General features: G+C 40.6%; 1 pseudogene across 1 annotated transcript in view; it reads left to right on the top strand.

The window, feature by feature from the left end:
- The window catches only part of LOC145469940 (uncharacterized), a 35,164-nt pseudogene that overhangs the window by 1,523 nt on the left and 10,050 nt on the right, over positions 1-23,591 (top strand). Inside the window, exons 2-4 of the transcript XR_014042402.1 lie at positions 3,539-3,826; positions 19,338-19,415; positions 21,707-23,463. The product of XR_014042402.1 is annotated as an uncharacterized LOC145469940 (transcript). The remainder of the gene's footprint in view (positions 1-3,538; positions 3,827-19,337; positions 19,416-21,706; positions 23,464-23,591) is intronic.

The raw sequence follows: 23,591 nt of genomic DNA, 5'->3' as shown, positions 1-23,591 counted from the left end.
GATGGATAATGTGTCTTTAGTATAAAAATGGTGAGGACGCATTCTGGATGGAAAATGCATCCTCTAGTATAAAAACAGCCATTTAGACAGTATGACACATGAGCAGTTATTTGTAGGCAGTTATTTGCAGGTCATGTAGTAGGTTCTCAACCAATGAAAAGGAGGGAAAAAATGCAGCAAATAGTGTTATTCATATAAATATTTCATTATTGAATAGGATATAAATCAGTAATTCAAGTTGATCCGATTTGAGTTTTGTCCCTGTCTCATTTTAACTTGAATTTGTTAGTTTTGTTTGAATTGTTTGCAAGGATTTGTGGCCCAGTCACCTTAAGGTCCAGTTATACAGGCAACATTTTCCTTTAACTTTTCTTGCAACATTGTTGCATTGCAAGTTGAAATCCACTGTTGTGTGTATTACCCCGTGTGTGACCAACTTGCCTCGCAGCAAATAAAAATTTTATTTGCTGTGAGACAAGTTGGTCACACACGGGGTAATACACCTGCAACATTTAATGTTGCAAACCTGCAACATTTAATATTGCAGGTTTTCAGAATCCTGACTGCCTGATGGCACAACTCTTTCTTTGTCACATTTGTCAGAAGAGAGTGTTTGCCGCTCTCTCTCTCTCTCTCAGTTTGGGCCTTGTGCTCGATCGGTGAAGACAAGGAAAGGCCTCAAAAATGAAATTGAGAAGTTTACATGTGACAATGGATTTCTTGAAGAAAGGGGAGGGGCCTTTTTGCTGCTTGGTTTTTGAAGGTACAAACAAGCAACCCTCCAAGTTAACTTTTTTCCTTAGTGGCCATTTGGCCACTGACTGTTCAGGTTTGGTCGCCAGTGAAAAATTTTAGTTGCCAAAATATATGTATAAATTAATAATTAATTAATAATAAATAATAATCTTATTATTATCTAACTGTATTATTAATAACATTTTCCTTGAACCACCAGGTAAATTGTAGTCCTATTCAGTGAAAGAACTACCTAATGTTGATTCAAATGTGCTTTTATTGGAATGATTGATGATCAAATGAAATAGTTTCTGATCACAATGAAAAAGTACTCTATTACTTGGAACAGTGTTGTGAGTTGATCACAGTTCTCATTCAGTCATTTTAAATTGATTGGCTTTCACTTTCAATAAATCTTTTACAATGGTTATAATAATGCAAATGTACATGCCTTCAAATAGCTTCAAATATCAAAAACCAAAGGTTCAGACTATCTTCATTATAAACTCTTGCTTGAGCACTGGCACTGGTTGTGAAATCAACCATCAAAAAGCGTGAGCATGTATGAATGAAACGTATGTTTACCACCATTTTTCCCGCGAAAATATTTGATGAAAATTAAGAAAAAAAGTCGCTTCACAAAACACAGAAATATTTGTCTATATCATTTATAATTCACACAACAGGAGCAGTGCAAACGACACAGATTATACCAAGTTAACATAAGATAGCCTCATTCGCAGCTGAATGGCGGATAGTTTTCCAATGTTTATCAAGGCGGCATCAAATTCTTGCTGAGACCATAAAGTGAACACTTTTTTTACCTTATCGCCTCTGTTCTTTTTTAAATGTTCAACCTCGTTTTCTGCTTGAACAAGCAAACGATATAAAACGTCATCTGAAAATTAAAGACTGTATTGAAATGGACAGAAAAGTTCACACTCAAATTGTTTGTCATTTTGAATTTAATTTGCGAACCGCGGAACGCGAATACTCAACGCGAAAATACTTTCACTAGTTTTGGGGCAATCACTAAGACGGATATTTTTTATTGATGAAATCTTTGACAATTTAAAAATAAACCCAGGTTCGTTCACACAAGTGAAATTTATTTACGACTGGGAGCCACTTTTCATCACAGCTTTTTTATTTATAGAATCCCCCATGCTTGTGTTATAAGTTTGCTGTAAAGTCAAGTATTTTCGTGTCCACTGAAACAAAATACATTTCTCAAATACATCTGGATGTTTCTCAAATATATTGTGGATCCTGTCACCGTCGAGCTTTCCAAGCTTTTGCAATTCCTCTTCTTTTCAAAGGCAAATGACCGGATTGTGTGCGTTGTCTCACGCTTCCAGGTAAAATTGTCACGTGCCAAAGTTCAGTCGAGTGGAACGAATTTCGTCGCGTCCCAAGCTCAACTGAATGCAATTCCTTGATCTTTGTTTACCGTGTAACGTTTAATTTTATTCAGTCTCCATTTCTGTTGGTTAAAATCCCACAACAACTAACTTTGCAAAGTGAATTCTTAATGCTCAGAATGTTTTTCTTTTCGCTCCAGATGATAGTCCGCTCAAGCTCCTCAGACGCATAGGTCACGTTAATTTTAGTCACCAAGCTGGCGACTTGCGTTCTAATTTAGTTGCCAACTCCAAAATTCTAGTCGCCATGGCGACTAAAATGGTCGCAACTTGGAGGGTTGACAAGGTGTCTCAAAAACTATGATAGCCCCCAAGGTCTTTGTATAGGACAAATTTGAGACTTTCTGAGAGTTTCTGGTCTACTTTGAATTCAGGCTTGTCTTCTCCATCCGCCATGTTTTAAACTTACCATTTAGCCGCACCTTGCTGCCAACCAATCATAAGCATTGAATTCAAACTTGTTGCGAGGCAAGTTGTAACTTCAGTGGTAATGCAAGCAGCAAAACTAAAATTTGTTGTAGAAAGTAAAACTCATGTCTGCTTTGTGCAACAAGTTGCCTCAACTTGCAAGACTGTCTTTTACTTCAAGACAAGTTGGTCACTGACACGGTAATAAGGTTTTTATTTTTACCTCTGCTATACACAATGTAGTTTTGATGAGTTTTTAAAAAGGAAATTAAAGCATTCATGTAGATGTAGTATCAATTTACCCTGTGCAGTGCTGTTACTAATTGGTTGAGCTTGTCATCTGTAGCCTTGTTCTCCACACCCGTAGCAAATTTGTTACTTTATGGGTGAATTCTATCAACAACAGGCAATTTCACCTGCAGCATCAAGGGAAAATCAAGCATACTCAGCCGTATTTAAGTACTATAGGTTACGGCCCTTAATGACAGCCCTGCTGTAGTTGAAGTTCTTGCACTCCTGTTGTAAGGATGTCAAGACTGGCATTTACTAAGTGAAATCAGTTTTGGCAGCAGATAATTGACAGGCTTAGCTTCTCAGAGACATTGTATCAAGCAACCCTAATGTAGTTTGAATAAAAACAAGATGCTGTGACTGACAACACGGTCTCAAATTATAAAAATAATGATGACAAGTTGTGAATGACACAAAAAAGCATAATGTACTTTGAATTAACCATGCATACATGTAAACATGTTCAGTGGTTTCATTATGGGCCAGGCACTAGAGGCAAATTGACCAGCTGTGAGAACAATTTTGCCTGGATGGTTTGACCATCTAGCAAAATTTTTTCTTACAAAGAAGTTCATGTTTCTAATAGTTTTGCCCACCTTTGAAAACCAGTTGCCCAGCTACTGAAAATGGTAATGAAACCCCTGCTGTACTGGTATTCTGATGTGTTTTATTCTTTTCTCCAGTTATTCACAGAAATATAGACAAGGTACACTTATAGTGTAGAGGGCAATTTCTATGCGGCAGATGAAATTCCAGCACAGAGTCAAGGATGAATCCACAGTTCTGCTCACCGTTACCTTTGAGACCCAGTTTTGTCCCTATTGTTGTGAGACCAACTGTTCCAGTACTGTACACATCCATCACACAAGATCAATCATCTCCTGTTCATGGAATCCCCTTGTTTCCTTTTAGTCTGACACCTGAGGCTAGCTTTAATGGTCAAACAACAATTGGTGTGGACCACAGTAAAGGTAATGAGAACTTGTGTTAGTATTATCTGGCTCAACTTAGCTATCTATGTGAGAATTTGCAGGTCATTTCAAAATTGTACATGTATCGTTTTTTGAGAGGGCAATGAGGAAAATTTGATGTTGAAGTGTGTAAGAGGCCTGCATGTCTTGTAAACGTAACAGAAGTGTTTTATCTTTACTAACAACAGAGCATCGAACTATACACAGCCATGTTGAAAACAGACTAATGAGAAAAGCACATGGTCAAACATAACACCAATTGGCTTATTTGACAATAAAATTATTGACATTATCATCACAGAGAGTACTAAGAGAATGCTTTACACTGTAGGTGACCATGAGAAGTTTTGTTAACTCTGCATTTATTCTGAATGATTCTGAAGTCTTTGTTTGATACATGAACTTCATTTTCCAATGATGTACGTGTACTGTACAAGTAATGTACTTTGACACATAAGATCTAATCAAGTTGATTAACTGGCTCCAGTTGTTCAAAGGGTGGATAATGCTATCGAATGGATATATCACTATCCAGCGCAAAATGTAGTTTGTTTTGTCAACACTTATCCACTTATTTACATGAATCTGGTGGATAGCATTACCTGTCCTGTGAACAACTGGACCCAGAAGTTTTCCAAAGCCTATATATCAAAGACTTCATAGTATTTCTGAAAATGACTCAAGGTGAGAAGATTCGTGGAAACAGTGTATTTTTTAGTACAACTGTATGTACAGTGTACCATAAATCATTACATGATATACTCATGGAATTTGTGACCCAAGGGCACTCATGATGGTTTGAAAGGTCTCAATTTGTTCTTGCATGAAAGCATGTGATATTTTTTAGAACTTTCAAAACATCAGTCATTTGTATTAATCACACATTGTACTCTTTTACTTTTATTGTTTTGTTATTATTTCCTGCATTAAATTCCTGGCAAAATTCTTTGAAACATTACACTGCACACTGTGTTTCTTTTGACTTTGATATAAGGGCAGGTCAAATAAGGAAGAGGTTTTGGTTGTCTAGGGTAATAACAAGTGCTGTGCAATGGCTCTTCTTCATTTACTTTAACTGTGAGCCTGAGAGTATCTTGGCATGGAATTATCTGCTAGAGGTGAACTGCAAGTGAATATTAGACCTGTCCGTGTGACTGTTAAAGTTTCTGTCATTAACTTATAAAATCAAGATACTCTTATTTGTAGTAACATGAAGTCCTAACTGACCGCTGACCGGCGGTAGAGGAGAGAACTGTGCTAGCTGTAGGAATCAACCGTATTAAAGCATGTTGCGTTAATGTCGTTTGTCTTGGTACCTTTCCGGACACAACATGGTGTCAGAAGCGAGATCGTCCTACTAGCCTACAGCTGCTGAGATCGAACCAGTCGGAGGAATGGATTGAATACGCAAATTGACCCATCAAACTGCACGCGGATCCTACACACGTGGTTTCAAACAAGATGGCGGAAAGTGTGTCATTTGCCAGACCACCGGTACTGCTGGAAATTTCGATGGGAAATCCCGCTCATTCATGGGGGAAATGGAAACAAAAATTCGAAATTTACCTCAAGGCAATTGGAGCTGCAAAGAAACCTGATGAAATGAAAGTGGGGCTGCCATTAAACCACATCGGCGAGCCATGTTTGGAAATTTACTCAAATTTCATCTTCTTACCCGAGCGTGACGACCCTGCCGGAGGCGAAGACAAACTTCCAGCCGAAAATCCCGACAACTATGCGACAGTTATGGCAAAGTTTGATGAATACTTTCAAAAACGAGACCCTCAACTCATGCTGCGAGAGAAATTTTGGATTCACCTTAAACGAGAGCCGACACAGACCCTTGATTCATGGGTCGTGACTGTCAAAGAAAGAGCCGCCGAGTGCAAGTTTCCAGCCGATTTCTGTGAGCAAGCAGTTACAGACAAACTCACCTTTTCCTGCAAGGAAGACACCTACAAGCTAAAACTCTATGACGAAGGAGCAGCCCTTTCACTCGAAAAGGCAGTGAAGATCCTGTCTTTGAAGGAAGCAACAAAACGTGAGTTACAAGAATCAAAAACCTCAGAGATTGAGAGTGTCGCACCGCGAGGGAACAGGCCAGACCTTATCACTGATCAAGATACAGAGCAAAGGACCCAGCGAGACTTTAAGAGGAAGCCCTTCCAAACAAGTGGCCGGAACTGTGGTTATTGCAACCGCCGACATGCCCCTGGAAGGAGGAACTGCCCAGCTGCGGACACATGATGCAGCAAGTGCAATAAAATGGGACATTTCCCTATCATATGCAAGAGTGTCCCTGTAAAAACAGTCAACCAAGTTCTCGAAACTGAGGATGCCTTTAGCCCCACATTCGTGGGAGGGGTTACCGCACCCACTTGTTCCAATACTTCCATGGCAGAACCAGTTGCAAACCCTCAAACTGGGAGGTCCGACCCCGGATGGCATGTCAAGCTCAAGATCCAAGACCAAGACATGCTGACATGGTGCATTGACACAGGAGCACAAGTGTCTGTGATGCCTGAGAGGCCATCTAGAAGTCGTCATATGGGACGCTTTCAAAATCTGACAGAGAACTTGTTGGAGCAGGGGATGTTCCTCTGATGACCCTTGGATGTGCAGTCATGAACCTCTCCCTAGCTGAAACAGTCATTAAAGAACGAGTGTACGTAGTCAGAGGAGCATCCAAGCTGCTTCTTGGGGTACCTGCCATCCGAAGTCTTGGCCTTATCCATGAAATCCCTGGGACGTACAGTGTCAAAGCTGTCAATCAGATGCCTGATAACCATCCACTCCAATCAGGGACAAAGGAGGACATTGTCAAGCAGTACCCGACACTCTTTCAAGGCCTTGGCAAACTGGAGGGGCCACACCCTTTTGTCTGACCACTCCCAGGCGAATACCACTGCCACTAATGAAGAAAGTGCAGGAGGAGATCAAACATATGGAGCAACTGGACGTTATTGAACCAATAGATGAGCCGACAGAATGGTGTTCGCCGATTGTGGTAGTGCCAAAGGCCGACGGAAGGGTAAGGATATGTGTTGACCTTACAAGGCTTAACCAAGCAGTCTGCCGAGAAGTCTATCAAATGCCAACAGTTGAAGAGACACTGGGAAGCCTCACAGAAGGATCAGTATTCTCCAAACTCGATGCTAACTCAGGGTTTCACCAGATAGTCCTAAATCCAGAAAGTGCCAAGCTAACTACCTTTATTACGTCCTTTGGCCGTTACATGTTCAAGCATCTTCCCTTTGGCATATCATCGGCTCCCGAATATTTCCAGAAGAGGATGGATAAGGAACTCTCAGGAATAGAGGGGGTCAAGTACCACATGGACGATATTCTAGTCATCAGGAGAAACCAAGCAGAACATGATCAGCGACTTAAGCAAGTCCTTGACAGACTAGTGAAGAGGAAACTCACGCTCAACCTTGAGAAGTGTTTATTCTCTCAAACCAGGTTGCAATACTTGGGCCAAATCATTGACAGTGAAGGAATCAGGAAAGATCCCTCAAAGGTTAAAGCTATCACTGACATGGCAGAACCCCAGGACATTGCAAGCCTGAGACGTTTCTTACGATTGGTCAACCACCTAATGAAGTTCTGCCCAAACCTGGCTGAGAAGACGAAACCCTTAAGAGACTTGCTCAAGAAGGAGAGTGCTTGGGTATGGGACCCAGCCCAACAAGAAGCCTTTCAACAGCTGAAAGCAGACATGGCATCTGAGCAAGTTCTTGCACTCTACGATCCGGAAAAGGAGACCATGGTCTCATCGGATGCTAGCAGTTTTGGACTTGGTGCAGTCCTTATGCAGAAGCAGCCATCCAGCGAGATGAGGCCAGTGGCCTATGCTAGCAGATCAATGACCGAGACCGAACTTCGTTATGCCCAAATTGACAAAGAGGCTTTGGCTATCACATGGGCACTTGAACACTGGGCAGAATTCTTGATCGGAATGAGATTTAAAGTAGAAACAGATCACAAGCCATTGATTCAGTTGTTTTCCACTAAGTTGATAGACGAGCTTCCAGTGTGCATACAACGCTTCAGGATGAGACTCATGAGGTTTGACTTTGCCATCGCGCATGTTCCTGGTAAACTTCTGTATACAGCTGATTCATTGTCTCGTTCCCCACAAGAAAGTAAAGCCCAGGAGTCTAAGTCATGGAACGACCTACATGACGAAGTTGAGGGCTATGTGAATGCTGTACTAGTGACTTAACCTGCCTCAGACCAGCAGTTAGATGAGATACGTTCTGAGCTGAAGAACGATGACACACTCAAAACTGTGATGCAGTATGTACAGAATGGGTGGCCTGAAGAGAAACGAAGAGTCCATGGACCAGTAGCTAAATACTGGAGTGAACGCGGCAACATCTCCCTCCACAGCGGGCTACTCCTGAGAGGACGACGAATCATTATACCTCCAAGGTTAAGAGCGGATGTATTGAGACGTCTACATGATGGTCATCAAGGGATTACCAAAACACGTGCGAATGCAGCCTCCTCGGTGTGGTGGCCTGGAATCTCCCAAGACATCACAAAGGTTCTGCAAAACTGTGCCACATGTGAGAAATATCGCAGAGAACGCATTGAGCCAATGAAAGGTACTGAATTTCCAGATCGACCATGGAGCAGAGTCGGCGTAGACTTTTTTCAGCACAAGGATAAACATTACCTCCTGGCTGTAGATTATTTTTCAAGAGATGTAGAGATATGCCTATTGTCCAAGGATGTGAACTCTTCCCAGACTATCCTGCAGCTTAAGAGGATCTTCAGTCTACATGGGATTCCGGACATCTTATTTACTGACAACGGCCCCCAGTTTGATTCACGCGAGTTCGCCAACTTTTCCACTGAGTGGCAGTTTCAGCACATTACCTCATCTCCAAGATATCCCCAGTCCAACGGTGAAGTGGAAAGGGCGGTCCAAACTATGAAGATGGTCTTAAATAAGAGCAGTGACGAATACTTGGCTCTCATGAATTACAGAGATACTCCATTGCATCATGGTTACTCTCCAGCACAATTAAGCATGGGTCGGAAACTACGTACTAGAGTCCCCTGTCACCCGGATGAGCTGAAGCCAGAGACCCCTGACTATGATCATATCAGAAGGAAAGAGAGAGAGTACCGAGCAAAACTGAAATTCAACTATGACCAGAGACACAGAGTAGTACAGGGAGAGGAGCTGTCACCTGGTGACCGCGTTTGGATTCCCGACCTGAAAGCAGAAGGGACAGTAATTAAGCAACACGAATCTCCACAGTCTGTAGTCATACAGACCTCAAATGGCCAAGTCAGAAGGAACCGGAGGATGACACGAAGAGCTCTTGAAGGAAGACTTCCAGTCTCACCCCAGAATGAAGGCTATGAGAGCCGCGAATCAGCACCAACAACAGAGAGGAGCCCAGACGTTCCCTCAGCACTTGGAGCCAGCCAAGAGGACTACGGAAAACTGCTTGTTCCTAGGGACCAACCAGCAGTAAATGAGCCCTTACAGCCTGAACCATTGCTGACCCGCCTTAGACCTAGAGGAGCTCTTAGAAGACCGGAAAGACTTATTGAACAATGCTAAGATTAGTATTCATTTAGGACACTGGAAAACAGTGATGTGCTTATTGACATTTAGTTAAGTTAAAAGAAAAAGGAAGATGTAGTAACATGAAGTCCTAACTGACCGCTGACCAGCGGTAGAGGAGAGAACTGTGCTAGCTGTAGGAATAAACCGTATTAAAGCATGTTGCATTAATGTCGTTTGTCTTGGTACCTTTCCGGACACAACATTATTTTGCATGTTACATGCATTTGTACTCTTCTGAATTGAATTTGATGTAATATATCAAGACTGTGTTTGACCACTGTAGTACTCTTTTGTTCGCATTCAAGCCGCATTGAAGACAGTATAGTTGTAACCTTGCTTTTCCGTTTTCATGCACATGTGTTTCATAACAACAAGACCTATCCCATAATACTTGTTACAGGCAGCCACAGGCAGCCCAGCAGACACTACAGCCCTTCTTTTCCTTGGATTAAAGTACTAATTAACTGGTTAACAAATTTCAACATGACTGGAATAACTCTGTTTGAACGTTTCGACCTGGAAAACTCTCAACAAGTTCACTGTTCAGTGTTCTGTTTCTTGCTGTTCACGTTTCAACAGAGTTCATAAGCATACTAAGTAACTCAAAGTGTTCCACTCCTAACATCGATAGAGTGTAAAGTCCAATAGAGTTAATAGTCGAACTAAAGTAACTCCAAGTGTTCTGAGTTCATAATCATTTAATAAATACTCTGGTGTCCTCTGTAATAATCTTGTTCTAAGAGCACAATGGATTCGGATAAACACAGCTCCAGTAAACAACATCCAAATTTTTATTCCAACGTGGCTACCGAGTCCCGGTACAATGCGCATGTCTGTACTCTGTACTAATACGAAATACCGCTGATCATTACATCCTCCTTTCTCTAGTTGACCTCAGGGGTAATGCTGGAACCTCTGACTCGGCAGTTCCACCTGTGACACTGTCTCCTGTACTTTGTTGGTCTAGTCCATCGCTTGCCTTCAGGTACTTCTTCACCTCAGTTACATTTCTCTTGTAGTTAACTCCTTCAGGTGATGTAACTGTGACTTCGTTGCCATATTTATTGGTGACCTTGTAAGGTGCATCCTCAAAAGTGGTTGACAGCTTATTTTCCTTCCCTTGTTTCACCAGCACTTGGTCACCTGGAGCTAGACTGTTCTCCTGCATTCCCCTTCATTCATCCGCATAGTCGGTTCTCCTCTGTTTCATTTCTGCATCGCAGTCTTGTGCTTCACTGTCAACGTATTCACACTTTGTCAGCTCAGGGATCTTTGACCATATCTCTCTGTTAAACAACAATTTGGCTGGAGAGACTCCAATGCTGCTATGAGGTGTGGTCCTGCAGGCTGTTAGGAACCTCCTCATCTCTACCTTTAAGAGCTTCTGCCTGAGAGACCGGGGCAGACTTGGAAATGAAGGTCGGCCGATTTCGCTTAAAATTGGTACACAAAGTCGTTATATGGACTTATGTAATATGCCAAAGTTTCAGGTTCAACAACCATTTTTTAGCCGAGATCTGGATATCAGCCCCTCAGGGGTCCTCAGAGGCTGATTTTTAGTGTAATTTTGGCACTTTTCATTCTCTCTTTTAGCAACGTAAAATTAATTTCAGGCAAAACCAAAACCATATTTGTAACGCCCTATCGTTAGGCTTCTATGGGTAAAAACATTAGCTCACGGGAAGTTTTCGTTAGCCTATGGCTGTGATCACAACTTAGTCCTATTTGAAGCATATAGGGAGTAACTGGAAATGGCCTGTTTTTTAGACCGCATATTTTCCATGCCCATGTTTTATATTGTGAAGTCTTAGTATCCCTGCAAAGTTCAGCCCTTAGTTTAGTAATACCAAGAAAAAATACTAAGGTTGAGGCTTTTTTACTAAGAAAAAACTTACGAGAAGATGACTAACCAGGCCACTTCCGGTTTAAGTTTCAACAAAGCGTGTCTGTAAAAATCAGCCATTTGATCTCGATAAATACCTTTTTTTCTTCTAAGTCGGGAATTAGAGACTGTGAAGTTAATTCTAACCGAAAAGGCTTGCCGTTAATCAGAAATTTTCATGACTTTTTTATGACCGATCAATTTTGGTCCGGCAACGGTTACAAATTTTGTGGAAGAAGTCTTGAAAATTACGGATAATGGAGTTGCTGGACTTCTTTTCTGAAGAAAAACAACTTATCAGTCACTCTAAATGCAATCACGTCTCTCATGACACCACTTGAAAATCGCTTTGAACCTCGAATAAATTTCGAATATATTTATAGCTAATTGTAAAATTAAATGCAGTCTCACTGTTCCAGTCTATACGGTTTAGAGGCACGCCCCTTTCTTATAATCCATTAAAAGTGAAGCAACATTAAAAACCTTAGCCCCAGCGATAAATTGATCGTGAGTGCATCGCTGTGAGTAATGAAAATTCAGGTTGGTTCATACCGTACGTGACGAGGTCACGACACGCCAACTTATCTGAAGTTTGCTGGGTATGATTGTCTTGGAATTCAGTTTTTTCCGGTCTAGATTTGTCTCCTTGATACTGCAGAGAATCATCAGGTATAGAACTTGCATGAGAACCTAAAGAACGAATGGATATGCTACAGAATACTTATTCATACCCAGTCCCCCGGTGCAAACGGCCTAGGTATTATAAATTGGGGAAGTCCAAGACAGTCCGCTTTCCCCGCCAAGTCGCTGAATGTCTGACTAAATTACCAGAAAGTTACTCATTGGCACACTTTCCCTTTCTCTATCGGGATTTTCCTTTTGCTGCTTTCTCAGTCCGCACAGATCCAGACTAAATCGGTGTACTGCATATATCCAAAGATAGGACAGGGGAGGAGTGGATTTTCCCTCAAAGACTACTGCTTATAGCACCCTAGCGTAGAATTGCTGACCCTTAACTCCGATTTCCATAAAAAAGAAGTGATAATCCCCAGGACGACCAGTATGCTTGGTGTAGGTGGTATGGTAAGTCGTCACAAAGTCCAGTGCCTCATTCCTGCTGGAGCTTAAATTGGTTATTGCTCTTCTTCCCTGAACAAGATGATAATCACCGGCTCCCAACAACCATTAGGCCGCGACTGTGCTATGTGCTAGGCAGTTGTCAGTTTTGTATAGAATCCGAACGCGTTACTCTGTCATGTGTTTACTTCAGTCTGTTGTAAATTGATAAAATGCAACCGTGAAATGAATATATGGCCAGCACATGGACATCTTACCTGCTGGATTGTTTATTTACAAGAAAAGAAACTATCTGTGATCAATTAATTAAACTTATTAAATCTATCCATTCTTTAAGTGAATTTGTTTCATTTGAGTGAGCTTGCTTAAACCGAAAAAGTCTGGCTGTTACAATTTAGTCTCCTCGAAAACTGAAAACATGATTATACAGTGTCCCGTTTGGAAAGAACATGACATATGCAGGGGACGAGATAACAAGCCGCCAGAGGCTGCTGTGACTCTCCCGTTAGTGACGTTAGATTGAGATGTTACCCACTTGCTGGCCAAATTAAAGTGGGCACTGGTGGTAATAAACTGGCCACTTACCATAGAGTTGAAAATTTCCCCGAATGGAAGTTAAAGTATGAATTAAAGAAGACTGCCCACGTCACCGCCGAAAATTCACTCGTTTGCGTGACCAAAGTGGGCCATGTCAGCACCCTTTTTGAAGAAATCAAAGAAGGTTACCGCTGACATTTCAGATAGCATATTTCAGGCGTTTGGCATTGTAATACCTATTGCATCCATAAGTATCCAAGGTTAGAGTGACTGCATGCATGTTCATCAGACATAAATTTATTTTGCACGTTCAAAGATTTTTTTACACGCTTTAATGTCTTTAATTCGTTCCACTGGTTCAAGGATCGTTGTTCCATCATCATCTGCATACACATTGAAACAAAATATCTCTAACTTAAATTGTCTACCCAGTACCCGCCCACAATTCAATTTCTAACATTTTCGACGCCATATTGGATGTTGTTTCACTTGAAAAGTTGAAAGGGCTTGGTGATGAATTAAGTAGTTTCACATGCCCAATATTAAATCAGAGTAGAGACGCTTCGCGTGTCATGCTCAAACAATGTAATCTCCTGGCGAAAATAGGAAGTAATTTGGCCCTCTATTGTATCACAAGGATTACTAATACTTGCAATCTCTATTGTAAAGATGATATTCTTATTTAGAGTCGATACCAAAGAGGAGCCTGGACGGACGCTTGAAGGAAAGCACCTCTGAGTGCGTCACAGTTAAGTCGGAAACTTCGGTACCACTAGTCACACAAGGTATTTGTGATCTTCTGGCAGGGGGAAGGAGAAAAAAACTCAAGACTTAAAATTCTAATCATGGTGAACAGTCAGCTATGAAAGCACGTGACGTTAGAATGTCATAAATTTCAAAACATCCGTCATATCGAACCCACCAGTCTGGATTTCATGACTATTTAATGAAATCAAAATATCATTTCAGTTTGCCAGGTATAACAAAATTAAAAGAGAAGAGAAAGGGTACTAAAGGAATTAAAAGGTGCAAAAAAAATATGTTTGTCCCAAGAAACCTTGAAAACGTCAATAAAAAACAGAGAATTAGATGAGAAAAGTCAAACTTAGGGTAATTATGCCTAACAAAGCAAGGTTGCCATGGAAACAAGGCAGAGTCCCATAAATAAGGTTTTTTTTCTCAGCTTTTCCCACCTAACTTATACACTCAGTAAACAACTTGTTTCATTGCATTTTGATTACTTTTCTTGTTATCAACGTATAAAGTTTCCCCTCACCTTCCAGTCCCCTGGGTACAGGGTACAAATGCTACATAAAATTTAGTTACAAATCCGTCAGTAGGAAAGTTTCTAGTTTCTAGTTCGAAAATATATATTTCCTTTAAATAATTTACTTTGGGATCATTGATTGTTTGTTAATTGTGCAGCTGGTGTCTAAAAATCTCTCCTAAAAAGTAATTAAGAGTTTGACAGGAAGTGCGTAGTAGGTAACTTCTCTAAAAATGTTTCGTAGTAAAAAAGCCTCAACCTCAGTATTTTTTCTTGGTATTACTAAACTAAGGGCTGAACTTTGCAGGGATACTAAGACTTCATGATATAAAAAATGGGCATGGAAAATATGCGGTCTAAAAAACAGGCCATTTCCGGTTGCTCCCTATATGCTTCAAATAGGACTAAGTTGTGATCACAGCCATAGGCTAACGAAAACTTCCCGTGAGCTAATGTTTTTACCCATAGAAGCCTAACGATAGGGCGTTACAAATATGGTTTTGGTTTTGCCTGAAATTAATTTTACGTTGCTAAAAGAGAGAATGAAAAGTGCCAAAATTACACTAAAAATCAGCCTCTGAGGACCCCTGAGGGACTGATATCCAGAACTCGGCTAAAAAATGGTCGTTGAACCTGAAACTTTGGCATATTACATAAGTCCACATAACGACTTTGTGTACCAATTTTAAGCGAAATCGGCCGACCTTCATTTCCAAGTCTGCCCCGGTCTCTCTTCTGCTTGGGCAATCTTCAAGGTTTTGAGTAGACTTCTGTTTTGGTGTTCTACTTGCCCGTTTGCTTAGGGCCACAAGGGCGTGGAGGTTCTATGCTGTATGCCGTTTGTTTTCAAAAATGTTCCAAATTCCTTGGATGTGACTTGTGGTCCATTATCTGTTTTTAGCAACTGCAGGAGACTGTGCATACAGAATATTCTCTCCAGGCTTCCTATAATGGTGGCAGATGTTACAGACTTGAGGATGTCTACTTCAAAGTAACGACTATAGTAGTCTACGACAACAAATACATACTCTCCGGAAAGTAGGGGCCCCATCAAATCTGCTGCTAGATCTTGCCAGGGCTGACTGGGGAACTCAGTATGTTTCAAGGGTTCCGGTGGTGTGGGCAAACCAACCAACTGGCAACCATGGCAGGGCTTGGGTACTTTGGGAATTTCTGGGTGGGGATGTGCCACTGGGACCCTGGAACCCTCAGCTTATACCAGAGCTAGTTCAGCTCAATTTTGCTAACCTATACTAGAGTTAACTCCCCAAATCCCCCCATCAATCGACACTGTTGAGGCTGATTTGTGTAAAATTTAAACTTGCCGATTTGATTTTTTTTTATATTTTTGAGTGGCAATTCCTGGTTTCATTACTCTAGATAAAGTCTTCAACCAACCAGTCAGTTTTGTGAAAAATGATACCCTATTCTAGACCCAAACGCTCTGATTTATATACCCTATCCTAGAGTAAACTGCTTGAAAACCATACCCTTCACAGTGGCACATACCTATATAGCCCATATATGGCAGTGCCCCCACTCCCACTCCCCGCATTTTGCTTCAACTTGTCTATCAATTCCAGCCCAACAGACCTTGCTGTGGAGTCTCTGTTTTGTCTTTGTCAACCCCTGATGTCTTTCATGTGCCAGATCTACCACTCTATCGTGTAATTTTACTGGGATAAGCAATCATGTTCCTCTTAGGACTAACTTGGCTAGAATGGAAAGTTCACTTCTTACGGCTTTATACTGTGGTGGGGCATTGTCCCATTCTCCTATTGTGATGCATTCTCTTAACTGTGAAATTTCTGGGTCAAGCCATGACTCTTCTTCAACCTCATGCACAGACATAGCTGCTGGTATCAACATTTCTGCCACAAACTGGATAAACTCGTCTGCATCATCATTCATGCATACCCCCTTTCCTTTTCCAAGACATGAAAGTGGGTCAGCAATGTTTTGTTTACCAGATGTATACTGCACCTTGAACCTGTATGACTGCAGTCTCAGGACCCAGTGTTCTATCCTTGTTGAATTGTGGGAATTAGTAGAGTAGATAACCTCAATGGCTTGTGGTCAGTCAGCAGGGTGAATTCCACTCCATACAGGTACACATGAAATCTCTCGCAACCCCAGACAAGTCTGAGTGCCTCTTTCTCTGTCTGAGAGTACCTAGTACGCTCAACATCTGTTAGACTGTGGCTAGTGTATGCAAGAGTGTACAGTGTACTCATTCGCATCCTCCTTGAACTTGTGTAAGGACCGCTCCTAAACCCACAGGGCTAGCATCTGTGATAAGTTTGGTTTCTTCTGCATTGCTGTCGGAATATGCCTGGGTTTCTGCATTTGCCAAGCTGTCTTTCAGAGCATCAAAAGCACCTTGTTGCTCTGTGCCCCACACAAGGGAGTTTGCTTCGTTGTTAGCCTGTGAAGTGGCTCAGTAATGCATGCTAAATTGGGGATGAACCTGGCACTAAAGTTCACTAATCCCAGAAAACTTTGTACCTCCTCTGCATTTTGAGGCTCTCTTACGTCAATGACTGCTTCCACACGCAACTCTGTCGGCCCGATCCCTCGGTTGGACAATAAATATCCCATGAAAGTCTGTTTTTACATGCTGAATGCACACTTGTCCCTGTTCAAAGTAAGGCCCTTTTCTTGAATACGTTTGAAGGTCTTCCTTAACCTGACATCATGCTCTTTAACAGTACGACCATGAATAACGATGTCATCATGAATGTTGTAAGCACCTTCACACCCCTCTAATACTTGTTGGATAGTATGTTGGTAAAGTTCTGGTGCAGAACTGATACATCAGGCATTTATACCCGAACAGCCCCTTGTGGGTGATAAATGTGGTGGTCTTTCTGGACTGTTCTTCTAATTCAATCTGATGAAAGCCCCATCTTAGATCGAGCTTGCTGAATACCATGCTCCCATTGAGTTGGTACAGAACATCATCAACTGTGGGTATGTGGTGGCGCTCACTTACTATGGCCAGGTTAGCTGTTGTCATATCTACACAGAGCCCAATGTCTCCAGAAGGCTTAGGGATTGTGACGACAGGGCTTATCCAAGGGGTTGGCCCCTCAACTGGCTCAGTGATGTCATGGCCTACAAGTTCTTCTAGTTTCTGCTCAATTTTCTCCCTTAATCCAAATGGTGAGGGTCTCAACTTTTGGGCAATGGGCTGGACTGATTTATCAACATGAAGTTTGGCCTGAAAGTCTCTGAGATTCCAACTCCAACAAAAATCCCCTCAAATTCCTTCAGCAAATTCTCCTCACTGACATAGTTTATCTCGATTTTCAATATTGCCAACAGTTCAGAGGTCTGTCAGCTGAGTATTGGCCTTCTCTTCCACAACAACGAAACGTGCAGCACCTTGTCTATCTTTATAACGCAATTCAGCTTCAAACTCGCCAGCAGTGTTGAGTGATTCCTCAGAGCCATAGGAGTACAATTTCTTGTTTGATTTCCATGACTTACACTTGATTTTCTTCTTTTTGAGCACCTCCCATGTCTCCCAGTCAATTACATTGCAATTGGATCCTTGATCAACAAGCACACCCTCCAGTTGTACTCCTCCAAGTTCAATGGCAACTGTTGGTATGTCTCTGGCACCTAATTGAACTGTAAATGCAAAGTCATCGTCCTCAGTCATGCGACGAATGTTTCCTTTCTTGGTTTTATCTTCACCCTTGGTCCTACAAAACTTTGTGAGGTGTCCAGTCCTCTTACATTTTTGGCAAGTAACAGATCTGGCCTTGCATTCCGGGTCTCATGCGAAGTGGCCTTCCAACCCAATCGGTAGCAATTTCCTCTCTTCCTTGTGCCGTAATCAGCTTGTTTATCCTTCAATGCGTGCACACTGTCACCCTTGGAATCATTCTCTATCAATCTTCCTGACTTTCAGCTGCTTCCGTTGATCTTGGAATCTTGTGCCTTTTGGAGTGTAAGCATTCCGCTTGCTTCCAGCAATTTCTTGCAAAGGTTGTGTGACCTGCATTTGTTGATCAATTGATCACGGATATGTTCCTCCTTGGCTTCTCCAAATTTGCAGTTCTCCGACAGCTGAAACAATCTCAGCACGAATTGATCCGCTGTTTCTGACTCTTCCTGTTTTGTTTGACGAAACTGGTGCCTTTCAAAAGGAATGTTAACCTGATGTACAAAATGTGCATCTAGTGACCTCGTGGCTTTTGCGTACACAGAGTTGTTTTCTGGAACCGGTCCTGGGTCGGTCAGGGTGTCAAAAATATCCTGTACATCTTGCCCAGCACAGTGAAGGAGCAGTGCCTTTCTCTGGGAATCCTTTTTGACACCTTTAGCTTCAAGGAAGAACTCGAAGGAACGTTTCCACTGCCGCCATCTTGGACCAATGCTAGTTGGGTTGCCTTTGCAGTCGAACAGACTAATGTTTCCAAATTTGATGCTTACCGCCATTTCTGGTACTTTTCCTCTAGGAGACTATTGATGATTGGTTTTCATCCTCGACGCCAGTTGTAATACTCTTTTCTTCGCATTCAAGACGCATTGAAGACAGTATAACCTTGCTTTTCCGTTTTCACGCACACGTGTTTCATAACAACAAGACCTATCCCTTAATATTTGTTACAGGCAGCCACAGGCAGCCCAGCAGACACTACAACCACATTTCCAAACACTGAGAAGAGAGGTTGAAAATACACCGTGCAGCAGAATATTTTTGACGAACTTCGAGGTGTTTGGAAATGTGGTCAAACACTGTCTTGAGTGTTTGATATATCTTCTCAATCAAAACTAAAGCTAATTAGAAAACGGAGAAATACAATTGTACAACCGTTTGAAAACACCAAAATTTACTAAAAAATGTATGGCCATCTGGATGCTGCGTCCAGATGACCAAATATTTCTGTGTATTTTTGGCGTTTTGAAATGGCTGTATCTCAGTCAAAGTAGCCTGATTAACACTAAACTTGGGGATTTTGTGAATCTTGGTGTGCTTTTTCTGACTATAGGGATCAATAATCCCATAATTTACAGACTGGTACAAAGTCCTTTTCGGCGTGAAAATTAATCAGGCAATGATATCCTTTGTTTACACTTGACGAATTATTGATGAGTTTGAGAAGGTTAAAATATTTAATGATAGTTTCTAATTAATGGAAATCATTTGCAGGAAAAGTTAAACAAGGGGATGCTCTTGAAGACTTTAAAAAGAATGCAGAGCGAAACGGAATAACAGTTTGTGCGCCAGGTACATGTACAAGTAAAATGTATATAAATATGCTGTGGTTTAAATATGCATTTGATTAAAAGTTTTGAACTTGTAAACCCATGTGCTCTTCATTTTCACTTATTAAGTTAACAAATACATTTAAAAGGCTTGACCTTGGTTTTGTCCTGTTAAAAAGCACACAAGGAAGTGAGGAGAGTAAAGTGTAGGGTGAAACACAAGCCACTGCCAAGTGTATCTTCCTACTTAGTGACTGACTTCATCACTTCCTTATGGGGCACCATTTGTAAATTTATTATTTAGACCGAATTTATGCCATTTTCCCATATTTATAAATAATTGGAAATGCCAGAAATTTTTTTTATAAATAAGACACAAGAACTTGTCTGTTGATATGTAAATAATTATTTTAGGCTCGTCCTGATTTATAAAATATCTTTTACCATAGAGTTATATATAAATAATAAACTACTCAACTTCAATTATTTATAAATGAAGTCATTTCTAAAATAGTTATTTACATATCATAAAGTTTGTAAATCTTATTATTTATAAATAAATTCTTTTGCCAGGAGTCTAAATTCATTATTTAGAAATAATGAACTTCACCGAATTGTGTGTAAATTCATTATTTAGAAATAATGAAGTTCGATCTTGCCAAGTGTAAATTTATTATTTAGAAATAATGAACTTCACCAAGTGTGTAAATTCATTATTTAAAAATAATAAATTTCACCTGGCCGAGTGTAAATTTGTTATTTAGAAATAATAAACTTCACCTGGCCGAGTGTAAATTTATTATTTAGAAATAATAAACTTCACTGAGTGTGTAAATTCATTATTTAGAAATAACGAAGTTTCATTTTGCCAAGTGTAAATTCATTATTAATTTTAGAAATAATGAATTTCACCTTGCCCACTATGGGGCTGAGTGCAAGAAAATAGCCACTTGGTGTTCAGACAGAACTACATGTAAGCATAGTCAAGCCAGTTCATTTGTTTTGTCACACATTGCAGAGGTTGTAGAGAAACTGGCTTCATTCAAGTTTTATTCTTAGGCTGCATACATTATGTTGTCACAAATGATGTGCAACCTCATTAACATTGTTTATTTTACATGTTCTAAAGAGTGTCTTATTTCATCATTACAAACACCCACTTCTTGGGGTCTTCTTGGTTAATTTTATGATAGAGCTGTACTGTTTGAAATTAAAGGGGGAATAAAAATCAAGCTGGTTTGAAAGAAAATGTCAACCAAAGAGAGTTGCTTTATGGCTCCTGACATTGGTCATCAAGCTGGACCCTGTTGTCACCTTGGCAAACACCTCACATGTACATGTAAATTTGCACATGTGACTTCAGTAGTGGGCTTCTCCAATAGTGGGCACAATGGAAAAGGTACCAGCCAATGATCAGGAGACACTAGTGATGTACAATGTAGGAGATACAATACATGTAATAGAAAAGAACCCAGATGTTTAATAGGTAAGAAAAGGCTTTGCTGCTCTTTTTGAAACCCTCCCCCATCCCTCTTTTTATTGACTACATTGTACATCAGGATCTGTCACTGGTCTCTACAAAAGAGTGCAAATAGTGTGCCCAGAGCAAGGACTTTGAGGAAGTCAAACATGTAGACTTTCACTTGTAACTACATGAACCTGTACATGTAATAATAACCGACTGGGAAGGGTTTTGAAGGATGCAACAGATCTTGCATGGACATGTTTACACAGTCTATGTGCACAATCTTTGCATCCTGTACATTTTAGTTCTGCTCTGTTTGGTGAAGTACATGCATTTGCAGCTACATTTTGTATACTTGAAATCAAAATTTCACTGTTGCCGGGATTCCATTTTATGACAGCCCTCACCATTTGGGTGAGTTGCCTTAAGAAATGTATAAAGTAATGTACAAAGTAATGTACAATATGTACTAGTGGTAAGGAATTAAAACTCATCAGGACAAATGTTAATGCACTGTAGCGTATTTTTAAACATGTACATGTACTTTAAAATTCTACAATCAACTTGGCAAAAAAATTCTACAATCAACTTGGCTCTAAGGCTTCCAGGAGAAAAAAGAAAAACAAAAACAAAGGAAATTGCGTCAATATAACAGGATGAATACCTGTCACAATAACTGTAATTTTTTTATTGCACATGTTCATTCTATTTCCCTGAGCCTTTGAACTTTTGAGCCGAAGTAAAATTTTAAGGTTTATATCAAAATAAATCTACTTCCTTCCCAGTTAGTTGGTCGCCTTTTACACCTGTATTTTTATTTTTTAATTCCTGTTTTGTGTTATCTGTAGGTTCGAAGGATCAAACAGAGAGCACCAGTTTATCTAGTTCAAGGACACCTCCGCCAGACAATTCAAACATTGGACATTCAAATAAAGATCACAATTTGACATCACTTTCTAGATCACCACAATGGCATGGGGAAACAAGGGAAGGTATTTTACATTCCTCAGTGGGAAATTATTATAACGTGCTTAGTAATGAGAAACATGCAACTGAGGGACAAGGATTTAGTGCTCCATCTCAATTTCTGTCTGAAAGTAAAAACAATTCCAAGTCACGTGCTTCTGACAAACTTAGCCTTTTTAAAAGCAAGGCGGCAGTGAGTGGTATTAAAGTTGAAGAGGACACGGATTTAGTGGTAGATCAAGAAGTACAGAGCAATATAACCCATACAGTGGTAGGTGAGGAAGAAGAACCTAAACGGGCAGTAGAAAGTCTTGCTCAGATCCCTGAAACAGCAACGAAAATGACTGATTTAGCGGTGACAAATGAAGACGGTGTTAATAACTTCGAGCATACACTTGAACTTGATTCTGAGGTGATACATTTGAGAACTGAAGAAGATGGAAATGTAGAGATTAAGTCCGAAGGAGAAACGTGTGTTTGTGAGAAAAGTGAAAGCACATCAAAAGTTGAAAACCAGCAAGAGTCGGCATGTACAACTGGAATGATACAGGAAGGTAAAGAGTATGACAACGTTACCACATCAGAGAACACACTCAACGTTGAACATGTTGCAATTTCTATGAAGGAAGATGCACAGATTGCAGCATTTGAAGAAATTGCACGCCAAATAGGGATCAAAGTTGGCAGTGTTCCAAAACGCAGCATTTCCTCTGTTACCAGCCCCGGTGTACATAGAGTTGAAACAGCGGCAGTCGTTGAAGCAGATGGCTTAGATGCCTGTACTGAGCAAGATGCACAGATTTCAAGATTTGAGGAACTGGCTTGGCTAAATGGGATCAAAGTAGGCAAGAAAAAAACTGACAGGCTTTCAGCGTCTTGCTCTGAAAGTTCTGACTCTGTTGCGCCAGAGAATATACAAGAAAATGATTTCTGTACAGGCACAAATTTATTGGAGGAAGATCCACAAATTGCCAGATTTCAAGAAAGTGCATGGCTTAGAGGCATCAAAGTTAGTGGTAAATTATCCAATGCTTCATCTTCGTCATCTCTTTCACCTGCTACCAGTGATGACTATTTAATATATCATCCAAGTGATGAAATCCGTGAAGTAGCAGCGCAAACAAAAGGGAACACCTTTGAGGAGCTGGCCAGGAGAAATGGCATCAAAATTGGTAAACCAGTAGTTCCAACTGAGACGTTTAACATAGCAGGAGTTTCAGCTGACTATTCTCATGGTCGACTGCATGGCAATACAGCTTCCTCTGTGGAGTCTATGGAAAGAGCTTCCATTGTTTTCAATCATGCTAGTACTCAAACTGAGGTCATAACAGTTGATTGTCACAGTCAAACATGCGAAAAAGATCATGGCTTTCTTAAGCAATCCACACAGGTGCAAGTTGATGCTTTCAGAGAAGCTTTTGCAGAGGAGTTCATGATGTGGAAACTTGATGAGAGTGCTGCAGGAGATGATGTGGAGTTATGCTATAAAGACTTGTACTTTAAGGAAAAGAAAGCCGTCGATGAACTTAGTGAAAGTCTACAGAATGAGAAGGACGTGTCAGCCAATACAAAACATAACCACAAAAGAGTTATGGAGCAGCTAAAAGAGGAGCTCAACTGCAAGACAGAGGAAATTGAGGTACTTACGTCTTTTCTCAAAATTTGGTAGAACATAGATATTTAGTACAGTATTGAGTAATATACATTCTGTACCTGTAGTTCCCTTCTTATACTGTAGGAGAGATTATTTATTCCAACTCTTAGGTT

The sequence above is a fragment of the Orbicella franksi genome, chromosome 15, assembly GCF_964199315.1.
Source record: "Orbicella franksi chromosome 15, jaOrbFran1.1, whole genome shotgun sequence".
In the NCBI taxonomy this organism is placed as follows: Eukaryota; Metazoa; Cnidaria; class Anthozoa; order Scleractinia; family Merulinidae; genus Orbicella; species Orbicella franksi.
The sequence above is the reverse complement of the archived record's forward strand: the minus strand, read 5'-3'. Positions and strand labels throughout refer to the sequence as shown.